At 45.5% G+C, this 12,540-nt stretch overlaps 1 protein-coding gene across 15 annotated transcripts in view; it reads left to right on the plus strand.

The window, feature by feature from the left end:
- The first annotated feature begins 275 nt into the window (after window positions 1-275).
- Window positions 276-12,540, plus strand: part of TRERF1 (transcriptional regulating factor 1) — a 206,621-nt gene continuing 194,356 nt past the window's right edge. For 2 of the 15 annotated variants that reach the window (XM_079147724.1, XM_079147730.1), the window contains exons 1-2: window positions 276-402; window positions 1,245-1,330. The gene's annotated coding sequence lies outside the window, so the exon portion shown is untranslated. Of the gene's footprint in view, window positions 403-502; window positions 627-667; window positions 835-912; window positions 989-1,244; window positions 1,331-12,540 lie in introns of those variants that run through there. The other 13 variants (XM_079147725.1, XM_079147731.1, XM_079147714.1 and 10 more) reach the window with 9 other exon arrangements.

Raw genomic sequence — 12,540 nt, forward strand, 5'->3', positions numbered from 1 at the left:
CGCACACGCAGAGCGCACAAATAAAGTCAGCAGTGCACCGCCGAGAAGGCTGCGAACAATGCGCCCGGCGGCCCGCGCCCGCCGGAGCGCGGCGCCCCGGGGGACAGGGGACGCGGGCGGGGGCCGCGGCGGAGGACCCGCCGGCCGCGGCGCTGGACACCTTACTTCCTGCTTCCCCGCCCGCGGCCAGACCCAGCTCTGCGGAGGGATATCTTTCCCCTCCTCTGTCCCTCTCCCTCCCTTCCCCCGCCTCCCCGCTTTTTGCTTCTGCTCCCCCCCACCCCACCCCGCCTTTCTCCTTTTGCAAGAAAATAATTTGACAGTCGATTTGCTGACAGGGGAGGAATTTGCATCCTGGATTTTAAAAAAAGGCCGAGAGGAGCTTGGGAACGGTTGCTAGGGGTGGGTAATGGGTGAAAAAGGGGGGTGCTGGAGAGCGGATAAGGAGGGCTAAGGGAGGGGGCGAGGGTGGGGAGCAATGCAAAAGGTAAGGCCAGGTTACCGCGGTTCGGCCCCGAGTGGGCTGCGGCCGGGGGAGGGGCGAGAGATACATATGTATTTCTGTCTCCCCAGCACACCCCCTTCCCTCTAAGCGATGGCTGAGAGGCGGTGCATGCAGATGGGGAGTAAGTTTCCTGAAGGGGAGGGTGGATGCACGCGCGCAGCCCGGCGCTGCAAATTTCCACCGGGGAGGGAGAGTGGCTGGATGCGGAGAGTTTGGAGTTGCTTGCGGCGGAGGGCAGGAAGGGGAGCAGGGCCGGGAAAGGGGGCTGGCGGGCGCTATATCTGGGAATAAGTTTCCAGGATCAGAAGAGCCTGCACGCTTGCTTGCTAGTAAGTTTCTGGCCAGGGAGGGCGCGTGGGGAGGAGAAGAGGGAGGGGTGCATGTATATAGAAGGGGGAGGGGGGAGCAGATTTCCTGCGGGGAGGCTGAATGCATATGGAGAGTAGATTTCCTGGAGGGAGGGTGGAGGCGTAGACGGACCGAGTAAGTTTCTTGCTGGGGTGGTGGCGGAGGTGGTGGCTTGGTGCGTTGGAAACCCTGAGCTTCCCACTGGGAGTGGGGGAGCACGCTGTTTCGGGGGGGCGAGGAGCCAGGTTCCCTGCTGGGGAGAGGGGCTTGCATCTGGGGAGTATGTTTCCTGGCGGAGCGATATTTGTTTACAGGCTGAGGGCAGTACTGTAAGTGAGTAGCGCTGCGAGAAGGCGGCTGACATAAATTAATATTGAAATTACTCCATCAGCTCTGCTAGCCCCCCATCTCGCCCCCCCAAGCGGAGACTGGTCTTCCTGTCGGATTGCTCATGCACTTGTTGCAGAAACAGCCAAGGTAGGCAAGAGGCTTATTAAGTTTCATTTTTAAAAAAATTAGTTGGGGGATGCTCCGTGAGAAGACGGGGGTGGGGTGGGAAGGGACGAGTGGAGGAACAGAGGACAAGTCTCCTGCCGCCCCTTTACTTTCAGTATGTGAGCAGGGCCTTCTCCCTGCTTGCCTTCCTCCCTGTTCCCTCTCTGGGCTGCACAGCATCCCAGCAAAGGGGGAGGGGTGAGGTGGGCGCTATAATTGGCAACCCTAGCTTAAAGGGTGAAGGTGGTGGACTTGCAATGGTAGGTTGTGATGTTATAAAGCCTTCATTCTTCCAGCCAAGAAACCGCAGGGCCCTGGGGATGTTCCTTTTGGGGTTATTGACATGATGCATATGTGTATGTATGTGATCCTATGGGCTCTGTGGGGGCTGGGTACTCTCCAGAAGTTAGTGTGGCCACCCAGATGGGAGAAATGTGTAAAGGGGGAACTTGCCCCTTCACTCCCCAACTTCAGTTTGGGAGACTGGGAAGTTAATGCTGGTGGTCTGAAGAAACAGATATCACAAACAAAACAAAACCACCCATTCACCGGTGAAGGCAGAGAGCACCTGGCCGGCAGCCTCTGGCCAGCTCTGGGCTGGAGCATGTGCGCCTGCCATCCTTGGGTTAGAAGAAAACGCCTTCTGATTCTTCTGTGTGCCTTCTACCAACCGGCCTGTTAGAACCAGCTTCGTGGAAACTCTTCTCCAGATGAGAACTGCTTGGCAAGTGAACGTGTTGTAGAGGTTGCTAACCGTGTGGCCTGGGGCCGTCTTGTGAAGTGCATGGAAGTCATGCTTAGGAATGACCGGTCCAGGCATGGCCCCAGAGTTCATTAAACATGCCTTCCCAGAGAGTCGGTGTGGGTGCACCTCTCATCAGGCCATGGAGTCGAGCTTTAGAAAAGGAGTTTTAAGTTGTCCCCATTAGTCCCAACCTTCTGCATCATTCACCTTTTCAAGAAAGGAGTTTGGTGGTAGAAAATGTTGCTTTAATGCCCTCTGGAAGGATAACAAGCAGGAGTACTCAGTACTTAACTAGTTAACCAGCAGTCTTTGCCTTTCCTTGCCTCTGTTTTCTTGGCCCTAAGCCCACTGGTTTCTGCAGAAGAGTTGTAGGTCTTTGCTGTCAGGTACCTTGATGGTGCTGGGAATTTAACTTTGCCAGGATAATTTTAGCACTAGAGGGTCTAGCCCAGAGATGTTCAGTAGGGTTAGACACTAAGTGGGGTTAACTAAGTTGGTTAAGCCCTCTCCAGTTCTGAAGACAGGCTGAGTTCTAGCAGGGAAAAAAATGGGTTAAAAAAAAAATCTCTCTACATGTTACTGATGGACAGTGTTTTTTTTTTTTTTTCCCCTTCCTGTCATCAGATTTCCAGATTGAGGGTTTGATATTTGGCAGTTTGAGAGTTAGTTGGGAAATAAAATTATTGCTACTTATCAAATGTTCCTAATTAGGCATTAGTTAAACTAGTTAAACAAATTAGCTTTATTTTTACCCAGTGAAAATCTTGAGTCTGGTTAGTGTATATGGTGGGAAGGTAAACAAAATCTTTATTTTGTGTTTATTGCAGACTAGTCGTTCAGTTTTCTTTCCTTATATTTATGAGATTTATTTTATTGTCTTGCTTTAGCCATTAATCAAGTCCCGGTCGCTTTTTTCTCTTCTACTGAGAATGTTCTTGTGGTAATAAATGTTTGAAGGCCCATGAATCATAATTCATTCTTTTTAAAATATTCTGGTGATTGTCAGGATTTGATTTATAGGAATTGATACCCAGAGTGACACACCTCTTTGGGCCCCGCCCTTTTAGGCATGTCCATTTTTGCCAATGAACTGTTAGCAGCCAGCTTGACATCTCAAAAAGAGTGTGTCCCTATGCTTTATCAGCATCGAGAAGATTAATTTTGCAGGTTCCATGGCGAACATGGGTCTTTTCACAGCTTGGTAAGCAGGCTTCCACATAGCAGGCATGTGTTAATATCACATAGCGTTTATGTGAGCTTGCTGTGAAAACAGTTGTTCTGTGAATTGTGTAGAAAGTACTCAGTTTTGCCTCCTTTAGCCCGCCTGGGCTTGTGGTTTTTGTTGCGATAGAAGCTTAAATTGGAAAGAAGAGTCAGAGTGTAGGGTTTTTTGCTGCTTATATAATAAAGTGTGTGGTCACAAAAACAAAGCTTATTTATAATTTCCTTTTCCTTCTCTTTTGATGGATGGGTTGGTCATAATAATCAGAGCACTGGTTTGGGGGAAAGTTTAAGGATTCTCCATAAAGTTGATTAGGAAGGAAGTGTTAATTATTGTCTTGCATTCAGTACGTCACTCAGGTTTACAGTATTTATAAACTGACCAAAAACTTTGAAGACAATTTGATGCTCAAGGCAGGGGGAAACTGTCCCCAGAAATAAAAATGGGGAGGGTACCAATTTCTATCCATTTCTAGGCTTCAGATATTTTATTTTAAAAATGCACGGTTGGATCTGTGAGTTCCCTTCTGGCTCTGAAGTTCTGTCTTGTGGAGTGAAATCCCAGAGGTCTCCACAGTGTCTTCCTGGGCCAACAGCCAAATTGCTTCATGGACTTGGGTGAGTTGATTAACTTCTGTTTTGTCTTCTCATGGACAAAGTGGATTTGCACCTTAGCATTCCAAAAAGGCACTTGAGTGGCCTGAGAATCTTGACTATCCTACTCAAGCAGTTACTTATGAAAGTCTGTTCCTGTCTTGGACCAAGAAAAAAAAAATTCCCAATTATGCATGCCAGTAGAGAGGGGGCATGTAATCCTGGCATCAAAAATAATTTCAGTTCATCTTAGAAGTTTCCCCTCTAGCCAGCTGGCTCACTGGTCTAATGCTTAGTCAAGTCTAAGGTTAATTGAGCTGTTATTCCCAGGCAGTACATAGCTTTGTGGGGGAGAGAAGGACCCAGAAGGCCAGTGAGGCCTTGCCCACTTTCTGTGGAGAGTTCACATGTGGGTAATTGGGATTGGGTTAATAGTTGTGATAGGGTTTGATAATGATATTTTATTTGTCACTTTCAAGAGACTGTAATTTGACCGTGGGCATTTTAGGAAAAAAGCTCTATTTTTATTGACTTTGAACCCTGACATGAAAAGCAAGAATTCAGACAATTGGCCCAGACCCCAGGCTGCTTCAGGGACAGTTGAATTCAGCTTTTTCTTCTGACCTCATGAAACCTAGGACAGAGGGGAGAAAGGATTGGAATCTGCTGGGATCTTGTGGATTAACTATATTTCTGGATTTGGACATAGGAGGGAAACCAATGAAATAAAGGAGAATCTAAAACATAGTTGATTGCTTTTACGACGAGAGGGAGATGATAGCAGCTTGGATTGCAGTTACTGGAATGCCTTTTGACGAGGGTGTTGTGGCATTTTTAATAAATAGTATAATCTTCATAGCTAGTTACCCCACAGCTCTCTCAGTAAATCTTTTCTTCTGGTTTAAAGAAAATGCACAACAAAAGGCCTTGCTGATATTATCTAAGAATTTTAAGTTCTCAGAGTAGCTGCTTATAGTAATTTGGATTTATGGAAGAAATAGATAATTTTTTTCCCCTCATGGAGGACAGTAAGCTAGGAATGAGGTGGGATATATTGAGCTATGGAGCTGTTGGTTAATCAACATTAAATTTTTTTTTTTTTTTAATAATGGAGGAAGAGAAAAAAGAATCTGTGTGCTTAAATGGGAGTGATAATTCTGGGGCCACCAAATGAGGTAACAGTCATTTTCATGCCATAAGAAACCCTGGTTTATTCATTTATACATTCATCAGTTTCTTATTGAGCACCTACTGTTTGGTAGGCACCATATTAAGGGTCTGGGGATCTGTTGATAATTGAGACATAATCATCTCTCTCTACCCACCCACCCCCAAACTTAAGAGTCCAGGGGCAAGCATGTAAAGAAATATTTATTGCAATTTGTGATAAATGCTTTGAAGACCACAGGCACAGTGACCTCAACAGAGTAGCCTGCAAAGACCTCTCTTAGGACTGGGGGTGGGAGAAGACCAAGGGGTCAGGCAGAGGAGGACCTGTGCAGAACGACTTTGACTTTTGCAGGAGGCATGAGGGACGTGCTAGAAGAGGCATAAAGACAAGGGGGTGGACCTTGAAAAGGTTTGGATTTCTTTTACAACATCTTAGGAAGCCATTGGAAGTTTAGAGTGGAAGTGACACACCCAAACTCATGCTTAAAGGAGACTGCACTGATGGGGAAGACAGGAGAGTGGAAGGTGTGGAATTGGGGGGTGCTGTAAAAATGCAGTTGGAGCAGGTGAAGAGGAGATGACGGAGGTGCTTGTGGGGAGCAGGTGGGTGTGAGATGCACATTGGAGACAGAATGGGCAGGGCTTGCTGTTGGATGTGGGAGTGTTGGGAGAAGGAATGTAGGGTAACTCTGACGTTTCTGACTTGAGTATTTGGGGGAGATGTTGGTACTCTTTGCTGAGATGGGGAAGATTGGGAGAGGGAACACAAGCAAGATTTTTCTTTTCTTTTTTTGGTCCCAGGAATTGAACCCAGGGACATTTAATCACTGAACCACATCCCTAGTCCTTTTTTATTTTTTATTTTGAGACAGGGTCTCACTAAGTTGCTGAGGCTAGTTTTGAAGTTGTGATCCTCCTGCCTCAGCCTGATATTTGCATTTGGCACCACTAAGTTTGAAATGGTTGTTAGACTCGAAGTAGAGATGTCAAGTACACAGTCTGATGAAGTACCCAGTGTCAAAGAAGCCCAACTGCCAAAACAGGAGATAAAAAGTACAGGAGCCATCCCCACAGAGATGGGTTCTGAATCTAGGAGAATGGATGAAATACCTGTAGAGAGAGAAGTAGAGGTTTGTATGGAGTGGGGGGTCAGGGAGAGAGAGTTAAATGTTTCTTAAAGTTGACAAGGCCACAAAAGAAACCACTGGACTTGTCAAATGGAGTCCATTGGTGACTTTGGGAAAAACAGGTTCAATGAAGTGAAGGATTGAGTGGAATAGAGATTGGAGAAGGTTAGGTGGGGAATGTGAGGTGAGGAACTTTGAATGGCATGTGCAGTCACCTTCTTGGCAAAAATTGAGCATGTTGTGGATTGGAAGCTGGCAGAGGACATATGCATGACAGGAAGGGTTTTTTTTTTTTTTTTTTTTTTTTTTTTTTAGGGAGTGGTATATCTATGTGCTGATGGGGAAAATGGTGGAGAGGGAGTGATTGATCAAGAGAAACGGGTTGAGTCAGTTGAGAAAAGCCTGAGGGGAAGAGCTGGACTTTGCTGGGGGAGGGACTGCCTCCATCCTCCTGGGAGGGAACAGCCTAGAAGAGGGAGGATGCAGGTGAGTGGGCAGGCCAGGGAGTTCCGTGGAGGCCTGCAGTCCTCTCCAGGCTGAGGCTGCACTGTCCTTGGGAAGTGGTTTGGACTTGGGGCTTGACATCAGCCTGAGACTACAAGGGTTAAGACTGCATCAGAAATTGTACTGCGTTTTTCTGAACATTTGACTGCATTACTGAGCCGCACAGAGGAAAGAGCAGATTCTTTTGCTTGGGGAAAAAGAGTCTTCAGTTAAAGTAGTTTAGCCCTTAACATTAGATTTATTTGCAAACTATGATTGGAAAAAGACTTCTGTGATTTTTTAGCCCAGTTCAAAAGTTAGTAGGCACTGTGTTATATGCTTTGAGCAAGAAGCTTAAAAAAAATTAAGAAGGAAAGAGCCACCTCTTGTTCAGGCTACCTCTCACAAAAAAGTCCCACAGCCTGTGCCAGCCTTAGTGACCTCCAGCAATGTGGTCTGCCTAGGGGGTCTGAAGAGCTAGGTTGAGGTCCTCCTCCACTCTAAGGCTCCAGCAAGTCAGCCTCTGAACCTGTCTTGCATCTGTAACAACAGGGTGATACCATCTGTCGCCTCCCCTCTTAGAGTTGTGTGAGGTGGAATCAGATAATACACAGAAAGTGCTATGTAAACTGTAGGAAGTGTTGTACAGGCAGCAGCAAGGTGACTTGATCTTCAGCCCATCTCCTTTTCAGATATAAAATCTGACAATCATTGAAACACTTCCCTTAACTTCCCAAAGCATCTCCTAACATCCTGTTCACTGTGTCCCCTCCTACTGCTGTTCCCTCCTTGTGGCCACTTTCTATTTGGATTTTTCAGCTTCTCTGAGATCAGGTTAGTGAACCAGCTCTTACTGTCAGAAGGCTGCCATCAGAAATACTAGCTGAGAAATGGCCAGTCAAGATAGGCTCAAACCCAGATTCGACATGCAGAATTTGAGACTGTCCAAGTAAAGAACCACACATACTTGATTTGCTGTCCTCCAAAGAACTGTGTGAACTGGGTTTAGGGAAACCTTGAACCCATCCAAGAAACCCAGCTGTGGTCCCCATATCTTAGCAGTCTGCATCCACTTTCAGCCTTGGTTTTGTAAATGGGGATTGTGTTATAAAGCTGAGTCTATAAAAGCAGTCAGTAGCCCTCAGTCTTACTGTGAATGCTAGAAAGTAATTCCAATTTTGAAAAACATTCAGTGCTTTCCATTAATCAGACTCCTGTCTTCTGTCTAAGAGGGTGAGGCTTGATTTATTTCTTTTAACATTATTTTCAGAGTGAAAAAACTTTAACCATATACAAAAGCAGATAGATTAGTATCATGAACTTCCCTGTACTCATTACCTAGACTCAGAGTTTGTGAGATTTTGCCACACCCATGAATGAGACTTCTTCCTGTATTTGTGTAATAAATACATGTTGTCAGTTTTGAAACAGCAGTAGAATTGACATCAGTTTGATTTCACAGAGAGGGGAAAATAATAAAAAAAAATCAGAGAGAGAGGGAGAAAATGGATGCCCTGCTTAAGTAGCTAGTGTTCACCTAGTACGTGGTAGTTCTGCAGGCTCTTTGACACACCTTATTTATGTCTTCCAACAGTCATAGAAGATATATAGATTCTTGTTTTACAGCTGAGGAAACTGAGGCACAAGATGTAGAATTGAAAAAATAAATAAAAACCTTGCTTTAATGCCAAAATTTGCATGGTTTCCAAATTTTGTTCATTCTCAAATAGATAATGTTCTATAGTATTAAATAATGTGTTACAAAATACATGCCAAAGGTCACAGAAAAGGTCACTTGAGTGTTTTGAGCTTACCCTTCTGATGATGCTAGTTGAAAACACTCAGATGATTTAAGCAAGTTTTGAGCATTACATTTTTTAAAACTTGACTTCTCAGGCTCTTGTTCTGGAGGACACCGTTTACTGGCTGCCTTACAACTAAGGCCAGCACTGGACTTTAATAGCCAGGCAGCTCTTCTGCATTCTGCTGTCATCTCTGTGCCTTCAGTGGGGCCTCTCAGTGGAGGTACCTGAGCAGTGCAGTGGTCATTCCTAGATGGTATGACTTCTGGCCTTTGGGCTCCTGAATAGTTTGCTACCTTGGAAAGAGACCCTCTTGGGAACCCCTGGGGGTCTTTGCTATAATAGAGGCTGCCTTTCCTGGGTCTTTGGAGAACTGCCCACAGTCTATCTCCTTTGAAAGACTTTTTTTTTGTTTTTTGTTTTTGATATTTTTAGTTGGGGATGAACATAGTACCTTTGTTTTATTTATTTATTTGTATGTGGTGCTGAGGATTGAACCAGTGTCTCACACATGCTAGGCAAGTGCTCCACCACTGAGCTACAACCCCGACCTCTGAAAGACTTTTTAAGAAGAAAAAGATAAAGTTGATGCTCAGGGAGGTTTAATAGAAGTGTCCTTTGGGTTCCCCTGTTGTCATTACCACAGGAGATACCAAATTCTCTTCAAATTCAATGCAGGAGAGGAGGAATGAGGCTGATTTTGAACTACTGGGGCTGGTTCTCTCTCATTTTAATTGGGTTTGCAGATGCCCATTCCTTAAGGCTTTTCTCCGTCGCTCAGGATTCCTGGCTGTGGGGTGGGCTAGAGAAAGGGGTTCTTGCCACCCAAGAACCTTGGCTGATAGAGCTGCCCTCATCGTACGTCCTCTGGGCGTGTCTTTTACCCCTTCTGGACTGGAACTTGGGGAGAGCAGAACTGGGTCACTTCTCATTTGTGTACCCCCAGCATCTAGCACAGAGCTTGGCAGTAGTTAGTGTTGTATAAATGCTTACTTATATAAGAATCAGCTGGCTTTTTTTTTTTTTTTTTAAATTGTTTTTGTTTTGTTCCTGGTTTTCTACACACTGGTTCTTGTTGGAGGGAGAAATCCAAGCTTCTCTGCTACCAGGCCCAACCCTTGCCATCCCTGAAGGAGACCAGACCAGAGAAATATTTCCTTCCCCCTTGCCTTGCTGTGGCCTTGCAGCCTTTAGCTGGGGTGGTTTAACTAAGCTCTCGAATGCAAATGCTGTCCCATCCCCCATCCCCTTTAATAAGTGACATTTTGTTAAATCAGTTATTCAAGGCCTTATCTATATTTCTGTCTGTGCTGGCTTAGTCAAAATAGGAAAGAGAGGGAATATTAGATTTCTTCACCCGCCCCCCTCCTCTTTCCCCTTTGAGCAACTCTACGTAAGATTTCTGATAGGGGAGGGGTGCTGTGTCCTTGAAGAAGTAAATGCTGTGTGCAGAAAAAAATGTAGAGGGCTTTGACTTGTAGCGAATGCTGTTTTTCAGCAGCTGTGATTTTTTCCATTTTTCTTTTTCTTTCTGTTTTGATTAGTGGAACTCATTGTGCTCCAGGGTTGGGATTGCGATGGGGGAGGGAGCCCAGGGAACAACATTTCCGGGGAGAGCTGGAGTTGGGGAGGGGCAAGGAGAGAAGGGATTTATTGAAAATATATGTCTACTTCTGCTATGATAAAGCGGCAGGCATGTAAAAATGCAACAGGGAAATCATTATTGTGGTAATGTAGGCAGAGCTCCGCTTTCTCATTAACAGAGCTCAGCCCACGTGGAGGAGGGGGTGGCCAGGCTGCTTTGAGAGTTGGGGTATTCAATAATAGCAGAAACTCAGGGGATTGTCTCCATCTCCCCCCTCCGCACCCCCTCCAGCTGCCCTCGCCTTTCTTTCTCCAATCAGTTTGTAACCTTTTAAAAGCTGCTTGTTGGATTTTATGGTTTCCTTCCTCACTCTTGCCACCCCAAAAACGCAGTAAGGACTGTGTAATTTTTAAAGTTGGAGGGAATTAAAATAAATTTTCTCTTGGGAACTGGAGGAGAATTTTGGCAACATATCGTGAGTCAGAGATTGGATTATATTCCTTGCATCCAAGAGAACATGGAGAAGGGCCTGCGGAGGGGTGCAGGAATTTGCAGTGTGTCCTGGGGTATCAGAATTAGGGATCCAGATCACTTTATTGGTGTAGCTACTACAGGGGAGAACTTACTATGTCCCTGGCCTTGTGAGACATTTTAATTCTTTCATCCTCTTACTATGTAAGATGTGATGCTCACTTTACTTACATTTGGGGAAACTGAGGCTTGGGGTGTCTCAGCAACTTGTTTAAGGACATTCAGGTGCTAAATTGTGGAGCTGGTATTCAAACCCAGGACTAACCCTAAAGACTGCCTATGCTGCCTTTAAAAATTGACCAGGGGCTGGGGCTGTAGCTCAGTGGCAGAGCACTTACCTAGCATGTGTGAAGTACTGGGTTTGATCCTTAGCACCACATAAAAATAAACAAATAAAATAAAGGCATTCTGTCCATCTACAACTACAAAAAAATTTAAAAGTGTTAAGAAAAATTGACTAGACTCACTCTGTACAGACCTCTAGATTCTAAGAACCTAGAAGAATATCTAGAAACACCCATAAGGGCTGCTGTTGGCAGTTATGGGTAGGGAGCGAGTTCCCTAGCTGCTGGAGTGAGTTGTCATTCTAAGAATAATCAAGGTTGGGGTCACACATCCTCATTAGAAAAGGCAAATGCTCGGTTGCCATCCCTGCCAGCCTGAGATGACTGGTGACAACTTGTTCATCAGGCATTTATTGAGCGCCTACCATGTAACAGGATTGTACCAGTGACTGGAACTACTAGGACGAATGAGAGAAGCAGCTCAGGAGGACTGTCAGGTGAACATAGAAGTATGAGACACAGTGACATTTTCCTGGAAAAAGACATCATTTCAGAAGTAGTAGGAAGGAGAGCAGCCAGGGACATCTTCAGAGAGACAGTACCTGAATGGGATTGTGCAGGGTCAGCCCGGGTTTGCCAGGTCCACAGTGGGAAGGCAATAGGCTGCAGGTGAGTGTAGGGATACGCAGTGTCTGGCCTAATGAAAGCATCATGTGTAACTGCAAGACCTACCATCTTAACCCTTTCAAGCACCTGCAACAAAAAAAATGCTGTAGACTGAGTGGTTCAAACAACAGGCGTTCATTTCTCCCAGCTCTGGAGGCTGGGAAGCCTAGGAACAAGGTGTGGGCAGATTCAGTGTCTGTTGTCGGCCTGCTTCCTGGTTCATAGATGACTATCTTCTCTCTGCATCCTCATGTGGTGGAACGGGCAAAACTCTGGTTCATGAGGCCTTACCCTCATGACCCAGTCACCCCCAAAGACGCCCCCCCACCTTGATATCATCACAGAGAGGTTACGATTTCCACCTATGAATTTGCGAGACACAACCCTTCAGCCTCTATTGCTGTCTTACTTCATTCATTTTCTGTCACCTTCAGTTTAATGCTGTAGAACAACCGTGTCTAAAAGAACAGCCACTAGCTCTGCATGGCTATTTGACTTTAAATTAACTAAAAAATTTAAAGAGTTAAAAATTTGCTGGGTGTGATGGGTGCACACCTGTAATCCCAATATCTGGGGAGGCTGAGACAGAAGGATCACGAGTTCAAAGCCAGTTTCAGAAAAAGTGAGGCACTGAGCAACTCAGTGAGACCCTATTTCTAAATAAAACACAAAATAAGGCTGGGGATGTGGCTTAGTGGTCGAGTGCCCTTGAGTTCAATCTCCAGTACCAAAAAAAAAAAAAAAAAAAGTTAAAATTCCAATTCCCCAATTAAAATAGCCACTTAAAGTACTCAGTGGCCACATAGGGCTGGTGCTATCCTGTTAAGCAAGATAGAATATTTACATTAATGCAGAAAGTCCTGCTAGCTTGTGCTGCTCTAGGACTTGGCAGTTTCTTTCGCTTGGAGTGTTTCCTCCTCTATTTCTTACCTGCCACGCCCCCACTTCCTCCAGAGGCCTTCCTGAAAGTTCAGCTGGACTTCC

Source organism: Sciurus vulgaris (assembly GCF_902686455.1).
Source record: "Sciurus vulgaris genome assembly, chromosome: 7".
Classification (NCBI taxonomy): Eukaryota; Metazoa; Chordata; class Mammalia; order Rodentia; family Sciuridae; genus Sciurus; species Sciurus vulgaris.